Below are 25,530 nucleotides of genomic sequence, written 5' to 3' on the forward strand. Positions count from 1 at the left end.
AAGAATCACATCTGCCATTATCTCTAATGACCATTAAAATGCTCGTCCTTTTTCCAACAACATACCTGTGTGAAGCCAGATTTTCTTCATACACTTGAACCAAAACCTATCCCCACACATTGAATACAGAAGTAGATAGTAAAATCCAGCTGTCTTCTATTAAGTGAGACAATAGACTTGCAAAAATGTGAAACAGTGCCACTCACTCAAGTTTTTGTTTTGGGAAACAGTTATTTTTTTCACAAACATACGCTTTTGTTAACATGTAATGACTTCTTAGTTTTAAATGATTTAAAGTGAATATTAGTTTTAATCTAATACAGTAAATAGCATTAGATCTAACTTACATAAACAAAAGCTTTTTGGCATCCTCAGTACATTTTAAGAGTGGAAAGGTGTCCTAAGACCCAAAAGCTGAGAATTGCTGGTCTCTTTTATTCTGTACACCCTTTGGAGGTTAATGAAAAAAGAGGTTATTATTTTATTTGTGTTAGCCTCCCTGAATATTATGCTAAGGAGGGAGTACCCTATTCAGATAAGAAAAATGGTTCTCATCTAGTTAATTTTTCAAGCTGATAGAAGTGAGTAATGGCTGTGAAGTGTGTGTTGTCCTCATCTCTGTGGGCATCCTGTGAGAGCAGTGACGAAAGCCATCTGTCTGTTAATCATTTCTAGTGAGTGGATTGCCTGGCCACCCAACTGTAAAGTAAATTATGACAGAAGCTGAATGTAAAGCTTTGAGGATGGACACTGGACCTGGTTGGGTCATGTAGATTGGAGTTTCCCTGTCAGCTAGGACACAAAACTGTGACCTTGGTGAGTCACAACTTCTCTGGGCCTCAGTTTCTTCGTAAAAAGTGAACATGTTGAACTCCGTGCTCTCAGAGGTCTGCCAGCCAAACTATTAAGTGGCTGTGAAGTTTCCTTGGAGTTCTGTATGTTAAAAATCAAAATAGAGTATCCTTTAACAGATTTGCTAATCTGGTTTCAAGTATATTTTAATCACAGGTGTAGTTCTGTAGTTTCCAGGGTGTTCTGGATAGAAAAATGTCATTGTCATTTATCATTTGAAAGTGAGTAGGGGTGAGTTATTTTACTTTGAAAAGCAGAGTTTTTTTTTTTTAATCAGGTCTTTTATAAAATTTGATACAATGAATTTCTCGTTCTTTTAATTTACACTCTTCCTTTTGAAAGCAATGTTTTTCTGTTGACACAACATTGATGTTTATGGCGATGGTCATAGTCACTTTGATAGCATCATAACAGTGCTAACATTGACTTAGACCTTTGAATATAAAGTTCACTGTTTCAAAGGGCATATTCTGGTAGGCTTCAAGACAGGTAATCCGGTATTTATCTTAATTGTGCTGCATTTTTTTTTCCATGATAGAAGGAAACAATTTGGTAAATCACCTATAGTTGTTTTTTATTTTTCAATTGTCCCTAGAGTTTTTTAAAACTAACCTCCTGTAATAAAGCAACTTTATTAGCAAACTTCCTGAGTAAACCATTGAGTTCTAAATATTCTCTGTGTAATGCAAAGTATGAAAGGATGATGATTTGGGGGGGGGGCGTGGAATTGGATTAATTATTGGTGCTTACTCTAAAATCATTAAGAATTACTGAGGTCATTTGGAAGTGAAAACATGAAACTTTCTTTTTCTTATTATTTGTCTCACAAAATTTTGATTTTTGAAATTGCTAGTGTACCTAGAATTTCTCCCGGTTAGTATTCTAAATAATATTTTTAGAAAGATTTTACAATGAGACTTGCTTCTCCTGATGATTCATTCACTTCCATTCATTTATGTTATTTTTGGTGAGAGTAGTGATAATTTTATTGAAAAAAAAAAAAACAACCCTTAGTGCTTTTTAATGAATAAATCACTATGTACAGTGCAGTTTGATAAATTTTGCTTTTAACATTCCAAGTGTCCTAGGTTTATATGTCAGTGTGTCCACCTTTATCACCTAAAGTATTAGTATACTTAGAACTGTTCACTTCATACTTAAAAAATGGAGATAAGAGCCCTGGTTTAAGTTAAATAAACTCAAATTATTCAACTTCAGGCTGTTTGCCTGCACAGCAGTGTTGTGCTAAAACTAGGACCTGGAGGTGTAGCATTTATGGATTTGATGCTTTTTGCACTATTGAAATTCTGGATGTGTCTGACCTTTTCTATACTTGTAATGTTTAGAGTAATACCAGATGTTATGATGATCACAAGTAATTTAGGAGTAACACTTCACTTCCCCTGATGCTTTGATGTCATTAATTTTTTTCTCCAAATTATTTTTTCCAGGCTTTCAGCTGTTGCTTTAGCTTCATGCTACTCATCTACTGATAAAATTTCAGTTCTCCTGCCAAATAATGTATCATTTTCTTTCATTTACTAAATTCAAATCAGGAGAAAAATATTTGCTTCATTATTAAATTTAAATATAGCCATTAAATTGTATATTGTTGTGGACTGCATTCCAAAGTTTATTAGTGAAAACCCCCCAGGAAATATAAGTATGTTAAATGTATAGGTCTTCATCTTAAATTTTAGAATTTCTAGTTTTAAACTTGTCAAGTATAGGCTTTGTTTTCAGTTTTAAGAGTTTTATTTTGTTCTTTATATAGTAAAGTAATGATGAAGTTAAAATGTAATTACATATATGCACCTGTTACTTAATTGATGCCTGGAAACCTCTGGATTTATGATTGTCAGTGGTAAGGCCCAGGCTAAAATTTCTTTGTAGAAAAGAGGTAGAAATTCCTTGTATTTATGCAAGAAATAGAAAACCCTAGTACAAGGAAGGAAAGAGAACAAAGTAATTTGAATCCTTAAAAATTCCCTAGGGGGAGAGAGAGAGAGAGCTAATAACTGTGACCTGAATTCACAACTGCGGCTGTGACTTAATTTTATCAATGAGGACTCCTTCATTGGCATGTATCCTCACCTTATAGATGAGGAATTGTTGAGATGTAGAAACAAAAAAATTGTAATCTAAAATAAAATGAAGTAAGGTTTATAATGGGCAAAGTCAACTTTGGGTATTCTGATGGTAGAAGATTATCTAGGCAAGTTTTGGAAAATGGAGAGATGGGGTGGTGGTGGTCAGAATTGATATCTATCCTTAGTCTTAAAATTTTTGCAGGGAGTAGGAGTGGTCATTTTCTGATGGAGGGAGTTACATGAGCCAAACTTGGAGGCCGGCAGAAAACACCGAATATGGTCAGGCTGTATGGCTGACTGTGACACACAGGGAATTGGGGGGGAAGAAGGCCTGGAAGAGGTTAGTTAGTTGGAACTAAAAGGGAGTGGAACTTGAAAGTCACACTAAGAAATTTGTACTTAATTTGGGAGGTAATGAGGAACTATTGAAATGTTGGAGCAGGAAAGTGGCATGAGCTGAAGTGCACTTTGGGAAAAACCTTAATTAGGCAGTGGTTGTGGGGTGGAGCCTTGTTAAGAAGTTATTGCAACAGTACAGGGGGATGGGAACTTGACTCTGTCCAGAGCAATGAAAAAAAGGGGACAGATGTGAGATATTACAGAAGAAGGCCTTGTAGGAGTTGATTTTTATATAAATTTTATTTTTGAAATAATCGCAAACGTAAAAAAAATTAGGTCCATTATGAAGATTTATAAAGAAGGTTATTCACATAGCCACAATATAGCCATCAAAATCAAGAAATTAACATTAAGTTACTTGCTTTAGATCCATCTTGTACTTTTTCTGCCCCGGTCCTGGAGTCAGCTATTTTTCCAAGGACTGCCCCCATTCCTGCAAATACTCTCCTGCCTATGATTGGGGTCTAACTCTTGTTCTGGGTCACAGGGCCACATTCCCCCAACAGATGCCCTCCTTATTCCCCTCCAGCACTGACTCCCCCTGCTGGGCTATCCTCTCCGTGCTTGGGTTCTGATACTCTGCACTAGACCTTGTGTACACATGGACACATGAATACCCCTCCCCACCCTGCATTGGGCATCAGAGCTACCCTTGGGCTTGGTGCCCCACTGTGGGCCATGACTGCTGTCCACACCCTATCCTCTACTGTGGATCTCTACTTTGCTATGTCTTGCCTAATGATTTTAGGACTGAAGTATGAAGGAAGAAAAAGGAGAGCACTTGATACTTCCATGGAAATGGAGGGAGGGTCAAGTATGTGGAAAATCAGCGAAAACTCAGCATGTTGTAAGTTTGACTGTCATGGATATGGTGAGCAATAAGAGAAATGGAGAGGTCAAGAAGAAAAGTAGCCTTGGAGAAGAAGTGATGATTGATCTTGGATGCATGAGTTTTTAGTTCCAGACTACCTCTGACTGGAAGAGTTCTCTCTATAGGCAGAAATGTCGATCTGGAGATGTAGGAGGACTCTTCCTAGAAGTGGCGGTTGAGGGGGTCAGTGTGGGTGCTGTTGCCCATCGAGAGACTGTATATATGACTCAGGTGTAGTTTGAAGTGTATTCTGGGGGCACCTGGGTGGCTCAGTCATTAAGCGTCTGCCTTCGGCTCAAGTCATGATCCCAGGGTCCTGGGATCAAGCCCCACATCGGGCTCCCTGCTCTTCAGGAAGCCTGCTTCTCCCTCTCCCACTCCCCCTGCTTGTGTTCCCTCTCTCGCTGTGTCTCTCTCTCTCAAATAAATAAATAAAATCTTTAAAGAAAAAAAACAAAGTGCATTCTGCTAGGAATTTGGAGGAATAGAACCCCATTTAGGAGATGAGCAGCATATCCTAATAAAGGAGACAGGGAGTTGTTTAGAGAATCAACATGATGCCAAGGGGAAGAATCAGGTAGTCTTAGATTTTCCAAGTTAGAAGTGCTCTAAGGCTATCTATAAATCCAGCCCTAAAACTAACGTCCAGAGAGATTACATGCCTTTTCCAGGATCCTACAAAGCAGTTGGAAACAGAGCTGGGAGTAGATCCTGCCCTTTTGTCTATTACATTATCCTTTCCTTCGGTGGGAGGTGGTGGTTCAAAACCTGATGATGGGGTGAGGACCGGAAATTGGACTGAATAGTTGGTGCTGGTGATTTTTCAAGAAGGAATTCTGTAGAGTGGTGGGAATGGGAATCAGACCGTGATTGGCTAAGGAGTAAGTTAAGGAAGGGAGAGACTTGGGGGATGCGGGCACAGTGTTTACCCTTGGGAGGCATCTGTTCAGTGGTAAAGAGAAAGGGTGAGAGAGGAGATTGTAGCACAAAGGAGCCACAGGATCAGAGTAAGGATTGTGTTGGACAGGTAAGCTATGAAGAGGGTGGTCGAGGAGACTGTGCCCTGATGAGCAGCAGGGTGTAAGAAGGAGGGCAGATGATTGATGGCGGCAGTGTCCTGGGATGCTGAGAATAAAAGGGAGACTGCAGTTAGCCACAGGGTCAGATATTTAACTGCCCTGCTGAACCAGCACATGTAAGCAGTTACTGGCAGCCAGCATCACTGTTTTTACAGATAGGGAAACTGAGGCCCAGAAGGTATACGTGATTTGCCTAAGGCATATAGCAAAGGTAAACGAAGAAACAAATACTTGAGATAGAGAAGAAAACTGAATGTCCTAACAAAAAAAAAATAGATGGATCTTTTAAAAACGTAAATCAGATTATGTGGCTGATGTAAAGCCCTCTGGCTGCTTCTCATTGTAAGCGGCATAAAGTAAACTAATCGAGGGCCTGAAAAGCACTGAAATATCAGACCTCTGACTACTTTATTTAGTATCTGTTTTTTTCCTTGCTCAGTCCCCACACTGACTGACCTTTCTGTAGCTCAGACCAACCAAGCCCCCTTCCCTCTGGGGGCCTCTATACTTAGTGTTCTCCCTGCCAAGAAGGCTCTGCCTCCAAATTTTGGTTGTCTACCCCTTCTTGTCACTTGGCATTAGCTCAGTTGTCACCCTCTCAGAGGCCTTCCCTGACATCCTATAAAGTGGTGCCACCCCCCCCAACCTTCTAACAACACATCACCCGCTTTTGTTGTCTTGAGAGCGCATACCTGTCAGAAGTTATCTGTTTACTTGGCTTCCTCCAATTAGAAAGTAAACTTCCTGAGAGCAGGGCCCTTAGCTGTCCCGTTTACCAGTACATTTGCCATACCTAAAACAGTGCCAGGTGCATTGTTGATGTTCAGTAAATCCCCACTGAACGAACGAATGAATTGGTTAGCAGAGGAACTTGGGGCAGGCATATATCTAGAATGACTAAGTGTTGGTGGTTATGGAAGACTAATATAATTATTGTCAAATAACGGAGTTTTGTGGAGGTTAGCAAACAATTGTGGTGACCTCTATCAGTATATTTTTAAGGATTTTCACAAAAATAATCAACACATGCTATTCTTGTTTTTTTCTAATCTCAACATAATAAAGTAGTTTGTAATGATGTATTACAATCTATATGGTGACACAGTCTTTATTTTGAGGTCATTTATTTTTAATTTGCAAACAGTAAAATTCACTCTTTTTGGTGTGTAATTCTAGAAGTTTTGCCAAGTGTATATTCTTGTAACTACCACCCACTTAAGATAAGAATAGTTGTGTCACCCACTAAAATTCCCTTGTGTCGTCCCTTCTCAGTCAACCCCTCTCTTCATTCCCAAACCCTAGCAACCATTTATGTTCCCCATCTTTGTAGAATTGTTTTTTCTAGGTTGTCATATAAATGGAATTACATTTTTTATAGGCTTTTAATTCTGGCTTCTCTTATTTAGCATAATGTACTTGATGGTCATCCATGTTGTTGCATGTTTTATTAGTTTCTTTTTAGCGGCCGAGTAGTATTCCATTTATGGCTATACCACAGTTTGTTCATCCATTCACCTGTTGTTGTTTCCAGTTTTTGCTGTTACAAATAAAGCTGCTGTGAATATTCACATACAAAGCTCTGTGTGGACATATGCTTCATTTTTCTTCAGTAAATACCTGTAGGTGGAATGGCTAGGTCATATGGTAGGCGTAGGTTTAATTTTTAAGAAACTGTCCAGCTGTTTTCCAAAGTGGTTGTACTGTTTTACAACTCTACCAGCGGTGTGCAAGAGCGCTGGTTCCATTACATCCTTGCCCACACTCGAGAGAGTCCGTCTTTTTAATTTTAGACATTATGATAGGCGTGTAATGATAACTCATTGTCATTTTAATTGGCATTTCTCTAACGCCTGAATGATACTGAACATTTTTTCATGTGCTTCCTTGCCATTCATAGGCCTCCTTCTCATGCCTGTTAACTCTTTTGCCCATTTTTATTGGGTTGCTTTCTTCTTGAGTTCTGTTATCAGTGGATATTAATGTGAACTTTTGGACAGAAGACCTAGAACCAAGAGAAAGGTAGCTATTTAAATTTCAGGGGGAAAAATAATAGACGGTTTTCACATTATTCAGTACCTACTGTGTTCTTAATGCCGTGAACAAACCACATGTCTTCCCTGTATTCCCCTCTGGCTGGGGAGATGACTCACATGAGTTTATTCAGCTTTTTTTGTTGTTGTTGTTGTTCTGTAATTATGTGTTTGATTGCATGATGCAAATAAGAACGGTTTCCAAAGATTAGAAACGAAAGACTTCTACATGGGCTGGAATAGCCAAGGAAAACTTCATAAAGGAGGTGAATTTCAGTTGACATTTGAAGATTGGTGGTATTTGGTAGGGAGTAGAGATTTATCAGAGGAATAAGCAACAGCACAGGCCAGGTGTTCGGACAGAGGACAAATGAAGCCTGCTTGGGTGGTTTAATGGTATTTAGAGAAAACTAGATTATAGAATTCTGTGAGTGCCAAAAATAAGTGTGTGGCACTTTTAATATATCATTATTAAACATTCTCATAACCTAAAAAGTGACAGAAAAGGGTAGAAAGGTAAATATGGTAAGCGAGATAAGAAATAGTGACTGAAACGAAAAAAGCAATTGAAAGGCTATCATACTGGTGATTCAAGCTAAGAGGATAAGTGCCTGAGTTGTCAGAATGTGGGCAAGGGGTAGAAGTTAAAGTTTGAAGGAAGAAATAATTGAATGCCAGATTATCAGACCCAAAGCCTGTTCCTTTCCATTATACCACTAAGTCATGTATGCTAACGGCCCCACAAAAAGGAGATTGCCACAGGGTATAAGGAATAAAAATAGTAATAAGGAGAAAATTTGAGCATAATTATGACTCTAAGAGAAAAGGAGTGAAATAATTTTATTTGGATGAAGGTAAAAGCTGATAATTTTGATACCAAAATAAAGTACTTTTTATTAGACTGGGAGAAAAAAAATACCCCTGGGAAATGGAAACAGGAATAGCCGACTCCTGGTTTGACAAAGTTGGAAAACAAAAAAATGATGTAAATGAATCAGAAATGTCGATTTGTGGAACTCAGACGTGTACATACGTATATAAATGAACAGAATCCTAGCTTGTTTGGAAGGCCATTTCTTGTGTCCTCAAGTAACTGGTGTTTGAATTAACAGTGCTCTTTCCAAAACTGGAAATGTGCTCATTTTCTTCCATCACATGTTAGAGTTTGTATTTACTTAATAAATATTTTTCTGATAAGTTTGAGAAGAGATTCCAAGTGCAAAGTTTGGGAGTGTAGAGATTTTAAATGGGAGCAGATATTCTTTAATTTACACCAATTTAGATTCTCCCTGTACTTTTGAAATGGAAATTATGTTCAGAGCAGCTTTTGTTCTTGAAACTAAGGTAACATGGAAGAATATATGGTCCCACAATACAAAGTATTTTTTTCCCTCTCTTTCTCCATCATTTTCCAACCCAACTGAGGTAAATGTACATGTGAGGTATTCCTTTGAGACTTCTGGAAGCATTTGAGTTTTCTGTATGTGGCAGAAATATAATTTTGTTGACATATACCCTGTATTTTGGACTTGGTTGCTATGATTCAGGTGAAAACAGCACTTTCCCCCCCCTCCTAAATACTGTTTTTTAGCAACCTGAAGAAACTGACAGATGGGTTACTGAGTCGAGGAAGGAGAGGTTATAAGCACAATAACCTTTCATAGTGAAAATCTAGAGCTAAGAACTCTTATATAACTTCTGAAACCACTCCATGGAAGGGTCTTAGGTGTCTTTTAGCAGATACCCCTTACTTTTAAGCTAATGTTCATTTAAAAGCTAAAGATTTTTATAACAGAGTATAACTGTGTGAATTGCACATTTGTTGAAGGATGAATTTGTTGCCGGTACCTGAGAATGGAAGGAATAAAACCAAAAATCTGTGAAAATGGCCTAACTTCTATGATTTCATAACATGGATGAAATATGCGCTTTTTTTTTGTTTTAAATTTTAACTCTTGCCAATTTACTGTGGCAGAAATAATCAAATCTAGTATTATGAGAGTTATAAGGAGAATAGACCTAAAACAAGTTTTAAAAAATCAATGTTAACAGGAAAAATGACTAAATTTCTATGAATGTGTCAGAGTCTGTATACAGTCTTTCTCCTCCACTCATGTAACTGATATTGTGCATGCTAACCTGATTTATTCAAGGCTTTTAATCAATGAAGAATGATCAAAGTTTGCCATACTGTTTTTAGCGTTGATGCTTCAGTTGCTTGGCTTTAAAAGGAGGTGCTCTTCCCTGGTCGTTAGCTTAGGAGAGAGAAGAGAGAAAGACTATTACAAGACGGAAGAAAGGGAGATTTTTCAAAGAGGAATGCACTGCCACCTATAAATAACTAATACCAATTCTATTTACTGAACTCCCTGGATCTGTAACAGCAATGCACATTAAAGGCACTTAACCCGAAAAAGTTTTGGAGATGGATGGTGGTGATGGTTGCACAATGTGAATGTACTTCATGCCACTGAACAATATACTTAAAAATGGTGAAAATAGTATTTTTTATGTATGTAAATTTTATAGCAAATAAAGTAGCACTTTATCCTGACAAAAATGGGGGTGCCCTGCATTGATGAAAGATACTGAGGTGTACTGGAAGTCCACTGCGTGAGCCCCTGAGAGCAAAGACTAAGCAGGGACCATATCATACTTAGCTTTGACTCTTCTGCACTAATAAGTACAGTGTCATACATGTACTGTGTTCAGTACTGATTTTCATTCAACAAGCATCTCTTGAGCTCTTGATTCTGTCAGAGCATAATCCTGGATGTGTGGTCAGAGCAACAATGAGAAATTCCTCATCCTTTAGGACACCCGGTCAAGATACTTCCAAGATTCCATTACAAAGTAGATTGTGGTAGGTGTTTTTTTGGAGGTACCAAATACTCTTTGGAGAACACAGGGAGAGAATACTTAGAAATCAATACTAATTTCATTTATAAAATTATATTATGGTCATAAGTGAATTTAATGTAATTGGTCAGAACTCTTGGTTTGTAAACAGCACAGGAAACCATCTCTTCCTAGCTTAAATAAAACGGAATCTCTTGGCTCACAAAATGGGAGAAGTTCAAGGCGTAAACCTCAGGCTTGGCTAGATCCCAGGTTTCAAATGGTGGTGTCATAAGTTTCTTTGTCTCTCCATCTATTGCAGCTTTTCTCTTTTCATTCAACTTTGTTTTTGGAAGCTATGGCCAGCATCACTCTGGGCTTTCATTTTCATTAGATTTTGATTCTGGCAGAAGGATCAGCCCTTTTCTTGATGGATTATGATTGGCCTGGCTTGGGTCTTAAAACTAGCCTGGAGTAGAGATAGTATGGGTGTGTGTATGTGGGGTGGGGGGAGGTGCTTGGCTGCACCCAGCCCAGTGGGCTAAGAACATGGGAAGATGGTTCTTTAGTGTCCTAGGCAAACACACACTGTCCTCTACATCAATAAGTTCAAAACCGATCATATAGTCAATTATTAATTATCCTTTAATTAGTGTTAACCACAATGCTTGACTCTCTCAGTATTTGCATTAATAAGACTTTACTATTATTGAGGTAAACTATATAGTAGTATTGAGAACTTGTGGAGAACAGAAAACTGATGGTTGGAAAGGCCAAGGTGACTTTTTGTTTTTTTAGAGGGAGAGCTCTGATAATCTCTTTTGTGGAGTACATTTATAGACGCTTTAATGATGAGAAAATTTAGTAGTAACCAGAATGTGTTCCAAGGGCAGTACACTGCAAATTCAGTCTCATTTTCTGAGGGAATGAGAATGAGGGAAAATCAGCATTAATATAACTCTAAAAGGCTTATTGAATTGACCCCATTAATAAATATGGCCCTAGACCATCCAGAGCTGGTTATCACTGCCTACTTCAGAGCACCTAAGAAGTCCCTATTATATATTATTTTCTTTGGCCTATTAATTGAGAGTCTCTGCTGTTCTTGGTGGAAATGATGTTTTCTTAGTGTGGGAGGATTACTAACAAAATGAACTTAGACCTAAGTTCAAATACATGCATATTTACACACATAATTTTGCATATGGCTTCAGAAGATTCACGGAGCAGTTTATGAACCCCTAGGCTCCAGGTTAAGAACCACTTATCTTGGTCATTGTTAAAATATAATTAGAGAACAACAGAAAGAGGAACATAGTGGTCAACTACCAAGAAAACATTTATAGTTGAAAATGCAGTTAGAATTGTTTGCTCGACGGTAGTGCTAGGTTATACAGTTGGTCACCACATCTCCTAACATGTGGTAAATATTTATGCAAGATGGCTGTTTGGGCAAAAGAATCCCATGAAATAGGGAGTCCTGAGAGGCCCACATAAACAGGCCAACGTTATCAGTTGATCTGATTAGTTGATAGCTGATAAGTTGAAAAGATAAGGATCAATAAGCTTGCAGATATTGTAGGTACAGATGGTGTCGTTTAGGAAGGGTATAATCGGAAGTTAGAATAGTCTTGGTAAATTGGAGAAAAAATACAAAATGAATATGTAGGAGAATGATGGTGGATAGTGAGGCCAACGTTGGGATTACACGTCTACTTGCTCACTGTATGTCTTTAGGCAAGTTACCTAACCTCTCTCACAGTGAGTTTCCATCTTTAAAATAGTGACAATAATAGTCCTTACCCTTATGGCTGTTGGGAAATATATCTGAGGTAATCCATGTAAAATAAAGTGCTGGCATATAGTGACGGCTCAGTGAAAATAAAATCTTAGTTCTTACTATTGTTGATTTTTATTATTAGTTTTGATTAGAATTGAACATAAAGGGATAGGAACACATAGGAGCTACATGGGTAAATAATTGCTCGTAAGAAAGTATGACCTAAGAAATTCCATCGTGAGAAGAATTAGCAATGTAGATTTAATAGATTCAACCACAGAACTAACATTATTTTAGAGAGAGGAAATCCTTCCAGTTCTTTGTGCCCTCATGAGATCCTTAATTGAGAACTCTATTCTTTTCTGAATTCCAAAAATAGAGATGATTCTGAAGATCGTTTAGACTAGGGATTCTCAACTCTTTTTTAGAGCAATACGGATGACGATTAATATTTGCATATATCACCTACTCAGTGGCAGATTTGATTTCAAAGCCTGGTGTGAGTGTGTGTGGGGGCAATAAAGCAGGTAGCACCATGAGCTTTTTGTTTGTGTGGTATTCATAAAAAATCAATGCTCGGCATAAAAATATTATTCACTAAGAGTTCCTTGTCATGGGCTGTCGCATAGGTGATATAGGCTGCATGGTAATATACAGTAATGGTTTTGACTTCCACCTCTTCTGCCAGTGAAAACATGAGAGTGCAGACAAGTAAGTGGCTTTATTACGAGAGGAATCATGTAATTTATGAACATCAATATCATTCTTATTCTTAACAAATTACTTGGCACACAGCTCACAGATGATCATGCCCTGTTACGTGGCACTCTGATTTAGAGGACAGCCTGAGACATCAGTACAAATGTCCACACCCTTCCTCCTCGTCCTCCACACAGTTAAAATTACTAAGTATAATAGTGCTGTTCAAATATAAGAACTGTTAAGATGATGATACCAAATATATAGTTGCTCTTTCCTTGGGCCAACAGAATAAAACAGAAAGCCCTGTTAGGGATTTAGATCAGTGATGAAAAATCTGCTGAGTTTATATTGAACATTGATCTAGAATTATTGTTCAGGCAAGGCCTGTGACAGTTCTCACTCTGTGGGTTTTAAAGGTGAAGAGGATTTTCATGTTTGAGATGTTTTTGATGTGGCTGTAACCAGAATAGAAGTGCTTAGATTATGCCTTTTCCTCAGATTGAGGAATTCTGGTGTAATAAGTCAGCATATGTTGCTGTCTGGCCTAAAAACTGCTTAAGGATTAAAAAACATATTATGTAAAACCATCTATAGTATCAAATCTCTACAGTTCCACTCTGCTTAAGATTTAATGCCAACACCATACACTAGATAATTTCCAGATGCATTAAAGAGAAACTCAGTCAAGGAAAACATTCAGTTGAAGGCATATCTGACTCCAGATAGAGAACTGCTTTATCAGACTAGAGCAGAGGAAGAAAGTACATACACCTGAATCTCAAAAATCTTGACTGTGTAAAAATTCTAGATGCCTATATGCCAAATAAAATTAAGACGAAGATGGGAAATGGGATTAGGTTAACTCTATTAAGAGCTAATAGAAACAATGAGAAGACCATGAAGACTTCCCACAGGGGTGGGGAGAAAACAAAAAAAACAAAAACGGGCAAAGAACAAGGATAGACAGCTCATAGAAAAGCAAATACAGATGGAGTGTATGAACTTCTAAATTATTTAGTCATGCTAGTAAATAGAGACAAATAGAAGCCACAGTTAGATAGCACTTTTCGTCTGTCAGATTTTCAGAGAGGAGAACAACTTGATGGATGGATGGATGGATGCCACTGTGGAAAGATGCCAATGAGGAGTATAAATAGAGACAAGTAATGTGACAGCATATACCATCAGAAGTAGTGTAATATGATTTTGGAGCATGAATTCCCCAGCCAGATGGATCTGAGCTTTCCCACTTATTGGCTGTGTGACCTTGGGCAAGTTACTTAACCTCTCTGTGCCTCAGTTTTCCCAACTGTAAAATGGAGACAATGATAGAATTTACCAACTATTATAAGGGCTTATTGAGTTAGTAAATGTGAACTGCTTAGAAAAGTGCTTGGTCTGTGGTAATCCCTACATGAGTGTATATTCTTTATTGTTACTGTCATCAGTGCATGTAGGTACCTCAAAAGGTCCAGTTTCTAGGACTGTATCATAAGGAAATTATTTTACATGTGGACAGAGATTCATGTGTATTGGTGTTCACTCTAGCATAACTTATAAAATTTTAAATAGTTTTTTTAATGGATTGATACATTTATTTTGAATATTATGGTGTAACATATGCAGTCATTTCTATAGAGAAAATTTAATAGCATGGGAAATCATTAAAATCTAATATTTTTCATTTAACATTATATATGCAACTGTATTTACAGAATTTGGTCATATTTATGTGTGTCTATTTTGTTCTCAGTGGAAATGAATTTGTGTATTTCATTCTCAATGGAAATTGCCTTAAAATCATTAGTGGTTATCTCCGAGTAATAGGATTACTGCTTTGCTAATTTTTCTTTCTTGTATTTGCCAAAGTTTTTACAATAAGAATGTATTATGTCTGCAATAAATTATTAAAAGAGCGCCAGATAGGATTTCGTTTGAGAGTATAGTAAATCTCTCACATAGAAGAACAAGATCATCTTTGCCTCCAGGTGGCACTACCATTTTCACAGAGAAGTAAAGAATTCTGGGCTGATGGGCATTTTGTTTCCTTAGGATCTGTGCTTGAAGGTTGTGTTTGTCTTGCTTTCCAGACCAAGTCTAGAAGACGGAGGACTGTGTGGGCCTTGCCCTTGCCTCTCACAATGTTACTTTGCCTCTTGCATGTTCTGCCTGCTTCTAGATTCTTTAAGGTTGTAGGACCATTTGTTGTAATATCTATTAAAATTACTTGAGAGTAAATTAAATTGTTATGTTTATAATTATCTGAATAAGCAAGCATGATGAATAAAGCAAGGTTTTCATAATTTAGTTTATTTCCTAAACTAATAAAGGAACTTAAGAGCTGTTTTGGCAGAATAAAAATATTGCATTACAAAAAATCCATTATTCTCACATTTATTTCTCCTCTACCTTAATGATCTTTCTTCTTGTTCCACCATGGGGTCCCTGTTTTATCAGGCCTGAAATCTGACCTTTTCAATTTCTGTGATTGTATAAGAATGGTTCTTTCAGGTACTTAGATTAGATCCACAATCTTGATTTTTTTTTTTAACTTTTTTTTTTTTAAGTTGTGCTGTTCTCACATAATGATCTTTTAACTCAGTGAGATGAAGTGAAGTTCAATGTGGATAAACAGGAAAAGTTTTATTATTTGATATTGGGTCAATCACTGGAAACAGCATAATAGATTTTTTTGTGTGTGTGGACTAATCAGTTGCCATATATTTTAGACTGGCTTTTCTGAACAATATGAAATTCTTATTTTAAAAAAAAACCTAATTTTGTTAATAATATTATGGTTTGGAATTGGTCTGTTGACTAGATACTATATTCATTGAGAATATGATGACCATGGAAATTGTCTAGGTTTATATTTATAATTATTCTGTTGTTATTGATAAGTAATTCTTTGTAGTAGAAAATTTTTCATTAAACAAACTAAAGAAAAATAGTTTATACATATTTCTTTCAGAAGTTCTCATGTTTAACATCAGTATGTATGACAAATTATCTCCCAAAAGACCTTAATATATGGAAATTTGACCTATTGGTAATAATTTTATTGGGTGTATTTTTTGAAAGTGGCATGAAGCTCAGAATAGAATTACTTAAGGTAGATGACAGTCAAGGTAGATTACTGTTATTTTCCAGGAAGCTGAATCAGTTGAACCAAACAGAGACTAAATCACCTAGACTGGGGTTAAGAATTTTCACTTGATGCCATATTTATCCCTTTCATTATGATTTTTTATAATTAAATTGCCAAAGGCGATAATAATATCCATCTTTTGCCACCCAGAGTTAACACCTGTTAATTTGTCATTTGTTTCTGATCTTTATGTAAACTTGAGATAAAATATTACGGATGAATTTCAAGTCCTGTTTGAAACCCTTTTCCACCTTTCCCTTCCTCTGTCTTTGCAGGGCAAAGTCAAGGATGTCACGTGTATCTTCTGCCCACGTTTTTATCCTACAGATATATATGTATATGCACATATTTAACAATTTTACAGAAATGAAATCTTAGCCTTGCAAAACATCAAGCAATTTTGAGCTCTATGTGTGATGCATTTAGATCTAGTTCATTCCACTTTAATTGCTTTATAGAATTTTGTTGCTTATCTGGTTCCCTACTAGTGGGCATTGAGGTTGTTTCCAATTTTATTGCTAATAAAACTAGTGCTGCAAAGACCAATTTTATACATGTGTCCTTATACACGTGAGCAGAGATTTCTCTAGAATATAAAATTAAAAATAGAATTTCTGGGTAATGGAGAATGTATAGATCTTGAATTTTACAAGTTTTGCTTGGTGCGGGGCAGTGTATTTGTACTGATTTACATTGAAAAAAGCATGTGTAAGTTACTGGTTTCCTCATGTCCTTGCTGACACTTTGTATTATGAGTAGGAAATAGTGTCTCATTTGTAGTTTAAATGTGAATCTCCTCATTACTAGTGAAGTTGGACATATTTTCATAGGTTTATCGGACTGGGTTTCCCCTTCTGTAAATTGCTATTCATATCCTGTTTACCCAGATTTCTTTTGGCTTGTGTTCTATTTATTGATTTACAAAAACAATCCATATGTTAAACCTTTGGTTATGTGAGCTGAAAAGAGATCTCCCAACCTGTAGCCTGTCCTTTAACCTTGTTATGGTATTTTTTTTAATAATTTCAAATTTTGATGTAAAATTTCCATTTTTCTTACATTAGGTTTGTGCTTTATATGCTTTGCCCAAGAATTCCTTCCTTACCTTATATTCATAAAGATATTTTCCAATATATACTTTCATAGGATCTGTTTTTAAGTCTAAACACTTTCACGTAGTAATTGATAAAAGAATTTAGTTTTCAGAAATGAGGTTACCCTAGGAGATGATGCACTGCCATTACTGTCCTCAGAAGTGATCTTTTCACAGCAATAGGGATAATTTCCTATGATACTTAAGGAGTAAAGAACTAAAACCAGTTATACACTGACTTACCAAAGTGACTCCTACATAGCTATTTAGAAGCTTTCAATAAACACAAGATAAAACACAGAAGTCAGGGTTGTTTATTTATTTGGTTTTGAGGTTCAGTTATTTGTGAAAATATGCTGGTGTGAGAAGATAAAAGAGGGGAAACTTCTCATTTTGATCATCCCAGTTATTCAGTGTAGATTTACATTATTATCTTAAACTTTTTTGGAAATAAATATAAGGCCCCACAGACTGGGAAAAAGCTCAAATGACATAAAATTTTGTTCTCTACTCTCACCAGAATTTGCCACCTGAAGTGTGATAGAAGCACCTGGTGGTCCTTTGGGGATGATCCCTGAGTAGCACATTGATATTCACAGTGGTGTGGTCTGGGTCAGAGAGGGAGGCTCCATCACAGATTAAAAGATAAAAATTGCACATTTTTAGAAACGGTACGAAAAAAAATGTTCATAAGACTGGAAAGTGCTGGCAGTTGAGTTTTTGAATCTACAGTTGGTGTTGCCATTATAAGGCTCTCAGACAAACCCTATTTTTTCTTCCTAAGAAAGGAAGGAACATTTTTTACCCTTTCTCCACTTCTCTCGCTTCTGCCTCTCTCTTCAATTTAAATTACCAATAGATGCTGCCTGCATTTTATCATTGAAAGGCTAAATCTGAATCCCAAAACTGTGACTACTTAGCCAAGAAACTAGTTACAATTCCAGCTTGATCTTTTTTTATTTCACTTACGTATTCTAACACAATTTCAGTCTTCTGAAATTTAACTAATTTAAATGATACTTTTAGGAATGTCAGTCCCTAGAAAATAAGTTAGTAAGTATAAAGGATTCATTGCTTTCTTAAGGGCAAGCAAGGCATCACTGCTCCCACCCCTCCCTGCAAAGAAGAAAGGAGCCCATTGGTGGGCAAACAGGCAGCCCTTTGCAGTGGCAGTCAAGCCTGGCTTCAGGGCTGCCCATGTGTCAGCCTTAGCTGCCCTGTGCTTTCGAAGCATTAGCCTTTGTGGCGACTGTAGGAGACAGGTGTGCTAACCCCTGCTTTGCTGATAAGGAAACAACTGCTTTTAAGTGGCCAAGCAGCTTGTTCTAGATCTCACAGCTAGTAAATTCTAGAACCGGGCTTACGACCCAGCTCTGACAGACTCTAAAAACCCTTTTCTTTTGAATACTGCCATCTTAATTTAAATGAGCAGTGGTTTTGTAGTTTTATGTCTTTGTGCCTTGGCATGAGTGGATTTTTATATTCCTGAGTAGAAGAGTCGTGGGGCTCCTCTGTCTTGCTACGTACCTGCAGAGGAGGTAAGGTGAGAGCAAAGAGAATATTTATTTTAGCAACACTGAAGACTAAAGTTTGCTTGCCTAGTGGTTAATGTTAGAGCTTGTCCTGGATATATATGCAGATGGTACCCTGCATAACTGCCTTGTGATGTGACATTGTCTGAAAACAACATAAAGTAGGACCACACCATCCAGAATGTTTGAGGATGGGTCTCAGTAGCACTATGTTGAGTTGCGGGGGAGTAGGGGGACAAAAACAGGTTGTAGAACAATATAGATCATGTGGTGCCATTCATATAAAAATTTAAAAGCACAAATAATATGTCCATTTATTGTTTATATATGTGTGGTATAATGGAAGTATAAAAATTTGGAATAAAGCTATCAACCAAACTTGCTTCCAATTTTCTGTATTTGAATATTTTTTTCACTCAGCTAACACCACAACAGAAAGTAGTCATAAGCCAGGAAGATTTGCTGCTAATTACCGTGCTTCCAAACAAAAATATTTTGGAACTAGAACTAAATAGTTCAATTCTTTGTTTGGGCCATTGAGAAGAGAAGTCTGATGCAACCAGCCAAAAGGAGCTCTTCTTGCCATTGAGGTCTCCTTGCCAAAAATAAAAAATATGTAATTGGGATATAGCAAGGAACTGCAGTGTGAGGTAACACTAAATGGAGAGTTGGATTCCCTGAGGCTTCTTTGCATTCTTGCATTTGGTTTGTGTCTTTGGTGACTACATGTGTTCTGTATATCTGTGAACTCACAGTCCTCCATAAAGCACACCTTGTCTCACTACTCCTGGCCAAATGGTGTGTGACTCTATTGTGCTCTGTGGACACGTAAATGATAGAAGTACAACCTCAGTTATTATAGGTAAGAGAGAAATCTGGATGGCCAGTCTCCAAGTACTCACTGCTTGGAGTTACTTTTTTCTCCTTACAGTCCAAGATGCTCAAGGAAACTCACAGATAAGAAAAATAATTTCTTTGCGCGACCCTACTTCTTTGAAATAAATTGAAAGGTCCCATGTTGGTAGATCACAAAACACTAACTTGCATTTTATTTTTACTTCTGTATCTTAAACTTTGATTTAAGCTTCTGCAATTAAGCTAAAATGTGGTGTTAACGGTTCCCTGTATTAAGTCTCTATAAATGTGAAGCCTGTAAACTCCTGTTACTGCTCCATTAAAGGGGAATATGCTATGAACTGAGGATTTGAGAGAAGCGGATTTGTTATCTTTTGGAGGATGGTCTGGCTTCTTGGAGACTTCTCTCTGTCCATTGCCTCATTTTACGAGTGGGCTTTTCTTCAAAACTTTATTAACAGATAATTGAAGCACGGTTTCATTTATCGGAAGTACGGATGACTGGATTTGGAATAGTATGGGCAAGAAGCAGCAGCTCCTTTAGCTTAGTTCAGAAAGCCATTTAGTTACTACTTACTATTTCATAATAACAGAAAATTCACACGTACATAAGATTATTAGCATACTTTCTAAAACTTGACACGTGTTTTTGAATGACAGTCTAGAAATTGAGAAATGAATGACTATAGGTTCTTTAAAGAGCTTTCTTCTACGTTAAAAATGAGACAGCCCTTTAGAAGTACCTGAATTTCGATGTGACTTTTACTTAATTTTTTTTTTTTTAAGAAAGCGTCATGTATAATGTTAGTTTTTGGAATTTATGTGGAGGTTTTTTTAATATAAGATAGTTTAAAGGACTTTAGAAACATATGACATTTAGCCTCATAACAACCTTCTCATGTGATGATAGGGACATTCTTAAGCCCTCCGTTACGTATAGGGGGGTTTTTAGTAAAGAGAAAGTATGTTTTAGTAAAGAGAAAGTATGTTTCCCCTAAAGTCCTAAGGAAAAGCACTGGTAAAAACAGAATTTAGGGGGTGTGGGGGTGGGAGAAATGAGTGTAGGGGATCAAAAGGTACAAAATTCCTATTATAAAATAAATAAGTCCTGGGATGGAATATACAGCATGATGAGTATAGTTAATGATACTATATTGCATATTTGAAAGTTGCTAAGAGAGTAGATCTTAAAAGTTCTCATTACAGGAAAAATTTTGTAACTGTAAGGTGATATTAACTAGACTTATTGTGATGATCATTTCACAATGTACCCAAATATGGAATCGTTATGTTGTACACCTGAAACAAATATGTATGTCAATTATACCTCAATTAAAAAAGCATTTAGGGGACACCTGGGTGGCTCAGTTACTTAAGCATCCAGCTGTTGGTTTTGGCTCAGGTCATGATCTCAGGGTCAAGAGATGAAGCCACAGGTCAGACTTCCTGCTCAGTGGGGACTCTGCTTGGGATTCTTTCCCTTTCCCTCCCCCTCTGCTTCTCACCACCCCCACACCGACACTCACAGTCTCTCTAAAATAAATAAAAAAATAAAATCTTAAAAAAAATAAAAAACACCCAGCACTTAGAACTCTAAGTAACTTACTTCCCTTGGGATATTTTACCATGAATTTATGTAAGACATGATAGTTAAGAAGACCACCTAGATAATCAAATATTTTTACATGATGTTTAAATAGAAATGTGGTTATATTTCAATTTTAATGTTTCCAATTTTCAGTATCTTATTAAATATTGTTCTCAATTTACAAAATACTAACCTAGAAAGTGACTTCTGACTTAAGGATAATTTCATAGGTGATTCTTGGAAAATAAAAATTAAAATATACTTATTATAACTAGAGAAAGCTCCATCAGAAATGATGAAGTCTAGGTTTACAAGTTTTGGCAAAAACAAAATTGTGTTAATAGTAAGTCTAAGTGGATAAATACTTGGAAGTGTACAGACCTCCCTCAAGACAGTAGCTCATGGGTTTCTGAAATCAGGCCTCATGGCTCATGATAAGGACAAACACGAAAAATTTTTGTTTAGAAAGAAGAGAAAATGTAAATGGTTAATAATCATATGAAAAGATGTTTACCTCACTTAATATCAAAGAAATATAAATTAAGACAATAAGAATCTATTGCTTTCTATATTGACAAAATTTTTAAAGTAAGTTTTTTTGTTTTTTTTTTAAATGAGAGATACACATGTGCTTCTAACAAGAGCACAGATGAGGGGCCTTTTCTGGAGGACAGTTTGGCAGTATGTTAGTAGCCTTTCCTTTACCCTTTGACCCAGTACCTCTGCTTCTAGGAAACTAACCTGAGGGAATAATGAGAAATGTGGACATTGACAAAGATTCATCACAGTGTTAGCAGGACCTAGAAAATGACAACTAATAGGTGAATTATGCAACAAAGTTTGGTATAGTCCTATTATTTGGGGCTTTATAGCTGTAAATATTTTAAATATTTCTAAATTTCAAGACATAGGAAAATACTGAGTGAAAAAGCCACATATAAAACAACATATTCAGCATGATCTTTTCATGTATCCATATATGCAAAAATATACATTCTTAGACTCATAGATTAAATAGTTTCAGAGATGAAATAGGCTAATTTATTTCTCTGGGTGATATATATCTCTGGGTGATAGTCTGGTATTATAACTGATTTCATTTTTCTCAGCACTTTTTATTCTGTTTCCTACAATTAACCTATTGTTTTTATAAACAAAATTAAATAAAGCAGCCGCCCTTTTATAAGCAAAGATACCACCTAGCATTTAAAAAAAGTAATACTCTTTTTTGAACTGTAAAGTTTTTATGGGTGATTTGATTATTTCAACTGAGTATAATTACTGAGCTTGATGTTGTGGAGTATAAAGAAATATGGTATGGGGCACCTGGGTGATTCAGTTGGTTAAGCGTCTGCCTTTTGCTCAGGTCATGATCTCAGGGTCTTGGGCTCCAGCCCCCCATCGGCTCCCTGCTCAGCAGGGATCCTGCTTCTCCTCTCCTTCTGCCCCTCCCCCTTGCTCATGCTCATGTGTGCTCCCTCGCTCGCTCTCTCAAATAAAATCTTTTTTTTTAAAGATTTTATTTATTTATTTGACAGAGAGAGACACAGCGAGAGGGAACACAAGCAGGGGGAGCGGGAGAGGGAGAAGCAGGCTTCCTGCTGAGCAGGGAGCCCGATGGGGGGCTCGATCCCAGGACCCTGGGATCATGACCTGAGCCGAAGGCAGATGCTTAACGACTGAGCCACCCAGGCTCCCCGTCAAATAAATAAAATCTTAAAAAAAAAAAAGAAATATGGTATGATCTCTGCCTTCCAGAAGTATAAAACTTAGTGGGAGAGGCAAGATAAAACTCTACTTAAAGTCCTAGGGCGCCTGGGTGGCTCAGTCGTTAAGCGTCTGCCTTCGGCTCAGGTCATGATCCCCGGGGTCCTGGGATCGAGTCCCGCATCGGGCTCCCTGCTCGGCGGGGAGCCTGCTTCTCCCTCTGACCCTCCCCCCTCTCATGTGCTCTCTCTATGTCATTCTCTCTCTCAAATAAATAAATAAAATCTTTAAAAAAAACAAAACAAAACTCTAAAGTCCTATAAATAAATTCTCTGAGATTTCTGAAACTACCTCTACAGTTACATTAAAATGGAGAATGGAAATCTAGTTTATGTCCTTATAATTACCAGATAACTGGCAGTGATTAATAGGATTAATAATTTTGATTATTTACTCTAATTTATTACGGCCTGGTTTGGCCCATCTGTGCCTGTCACTTCCTGCCCCCCCTCCCTCCGCCTTTTCCACATTTAGATTAAAACTTAAAAAAAACATTTACTTGCAGGTGTTGGGTCCCTGCTAGTTCATATGTGACAGGTAACAGGACCTTTTAATTTTTTAGCTAAGGATATTAATTTGGCCACATGTTGGGTTGCCTCTTGCTACCACACAATAGCAGGAGGGCGGTGGGAGGGAGGGTTCTCAAGGTTTTTGTTTTTCTTTTTTTAATCTAAAAATTGTTGCTTTTTAATTTCTAGAAAGGTATTATTGAAGGCCTGTCACCAGGTTATCAGAATTCTTATTACATCAATTTGCTAATGTGAATTATTTAGAAGAAAATATTCTAATATTAGAGTTAACATTTCTAGATTGAACACTCTTCCAGTAGCAAATAGTGATGGGGCAAAGATACTGATCTTTTATAAAAATAAGTGTGGCATTTTATAATACTACAGTAATACTGAAGTAGTTAAAAGAGCTGCTAACTAATGTAAAGATGGGATGGTGAGCTAATTTTTTTAGAAGAATGTATTCCTAATGAAGTGGGACCTCTGATCGATTTGAATGATTTACATTCATTTAGATTCATTATGTGCATATGCTTGCAAATCGTATTCTCGAACTATGAAAAAAGGTATTGGCATACTTGGAAGTCTAGTGAAATCTTGTCTTTCAGTAGTAATTTATGCAGACTTTAACACTGTTTTCTTTGAAGAATAAGCTGTTTAATGAATGGATCAATACAATTCCACAAAAGTAAACCATTCAATCAAAACTATATGTTTGGGAGGCATGATAAAATCATTTTAATATGGGAAATTATGTCACAAGAGATACATTTTTAGGACCATGCAGTTTATAGCTATCGACTCTGATTTTAAGACTTTCTTTAAAGAAAACATAATCAAGTGAATTCTACATGTAACAAGAGTTTTTGTTGTTGTTTATAGGCCATATTTGTCTAGTGTTAAAGAAAGCATCTTCCTAACAGATATCTATGACTTTGATTACTGTGTAGTGGCAGGAACTGAAATCGCAGACTTGCATTTGTGTTCTGGTTCTGGTTAACTGTTAGTATTGTGCCCTCAGGAAGGTCACTACTTTCTGTAAGTCTCAGTTTCTTCATTTGCGATCATCTATTTAACTCATTGGGAATTTGTGAAGAACCAATGATACACACAAAGCCCTTACCACAATGCTGGACACTTATGTAAATGTTAACTCTAGGCAAATGGTTGCCATTATTTAATTAAGGTGTATATGTATATATGTATATATTTTAACTGCTTGGTATTATATTTTCTTAGACTAAAACCTGCAACTTAAATTCACATCTCCCTGAGACTGTCAACTGTCAGATTCTAACACTATTTTGTGTTTTGTAGATCGGAGAAAAAAAAAAAAAAGTGTTTTCTTAACACTTATTCTGTATAATAATGAGTTGTCCTAGTTTAACATTCTTAAAGTTTAGTATTTGAAAAATCCTAAATGTCAATATTTAGGAACTTCTCGATCAGGATCCTTAGTTCACCTTAGCTCTTTCTGTGCTGAATTTCTTCCAAGTTTTCCAACAGTGTACTATTCTCATCTGTGGTCAGTTTTCTACACCCAGGGCAGTTCTCTCTGCGTACCTCGTAACCACCACAACTGCCTTGTCCCACATGTGTGTCCTGTCTGTTAGTACTGCAGGGCTTTGCTTAAACGTTTCTCTGTCAAGAAGGCATTCCAAACTCTGTGACCTTAAATTCTTCTTTTAGATATTCTTATGGCTCTTCATACTTCTCTACTAAATGTGTACATTATAAGTATTGTAATTATTAGTACCACTACTCTTTTATCATTTTTTATTATTTAACTGTCCTCCCTTCTAGAATGCACTCCCCATTAGGACAGGGCTGTATCTCTCTTGCTCACTGCTCTTACAGAGGTTAGCATTTGAAAGTTGGAAAGCAGCAGAGTTGGAAAATAGTGTCAAGGCCAGGGAGAGCTGCCTGGAGGTGGGGGTGGGGCGCGCACAGCGCGGCTTCTGTTGGACAGCTGTTAGGTGTGCAGGTGTGAACACAGGTGCCCTGCTGCCTGCCCTTTGAGTATCTAGCAAGAACCTCCCCGTAGAGACCTCTAACTTCCCAGTAGAGACCTTGGATTTGTGAAGTGCTTTATAAATCTAAGGATCTCTCAATTTTTATCACTATAGAGCATTCAGACTTTGCTAGAAAGAGGCTGATTCCTCTTGTTGGAGGTGAAACCCAGTTATGACTCGTTCAGGAACTGGTCAGCATTTTATTTTGATGGCATTTTGTCGAACTTAGTTAACTCCCAAAAGTAAGATCCTTTCCCCGGGAGAAGTGAGTGGAGTCTTGGTACCTGTGCTATGAATGTTATCTGTATAAAGAGGTGATGTGGTTCTGGGGGTTGACGTGTATTAACTTCAACCCATTCCCCCTTTCCTGGTCCCAGTTTGGGAT

The 25,530-nt window shown here is 37.0% G+C and overlaps 1 protein-coding gene across 4 annotated transcripts in view; it reads left to right on the forward strand.

Moving 5' to 3' along the window:
• NR3C2 (nuclear receptor subfamily 3 group C member 2) overlaps positions 1–25,530 on the forward strand; it is a 328,906-nt gene that overhangs the window by 12,525 nt on the left and 290,851 nt on the right. The window lies entirely within an intron of this gene.

This window comes from Mirounga leonina, unplaced genomic scaffold (assembly GCF_011800145.1).
Source record: "Mirounga leonina isolate KUSES-001 unplaced genomic scaffold, KU_Mleo_1.0 Mir_176, whole genome shotgun sequence".
Classification (NCBI taxonomy): Eukaryota; Metazoa; Chordata; class Mammalia; order Carnivora; family Phocidae; genus Mirounga; species Mirounga leonina.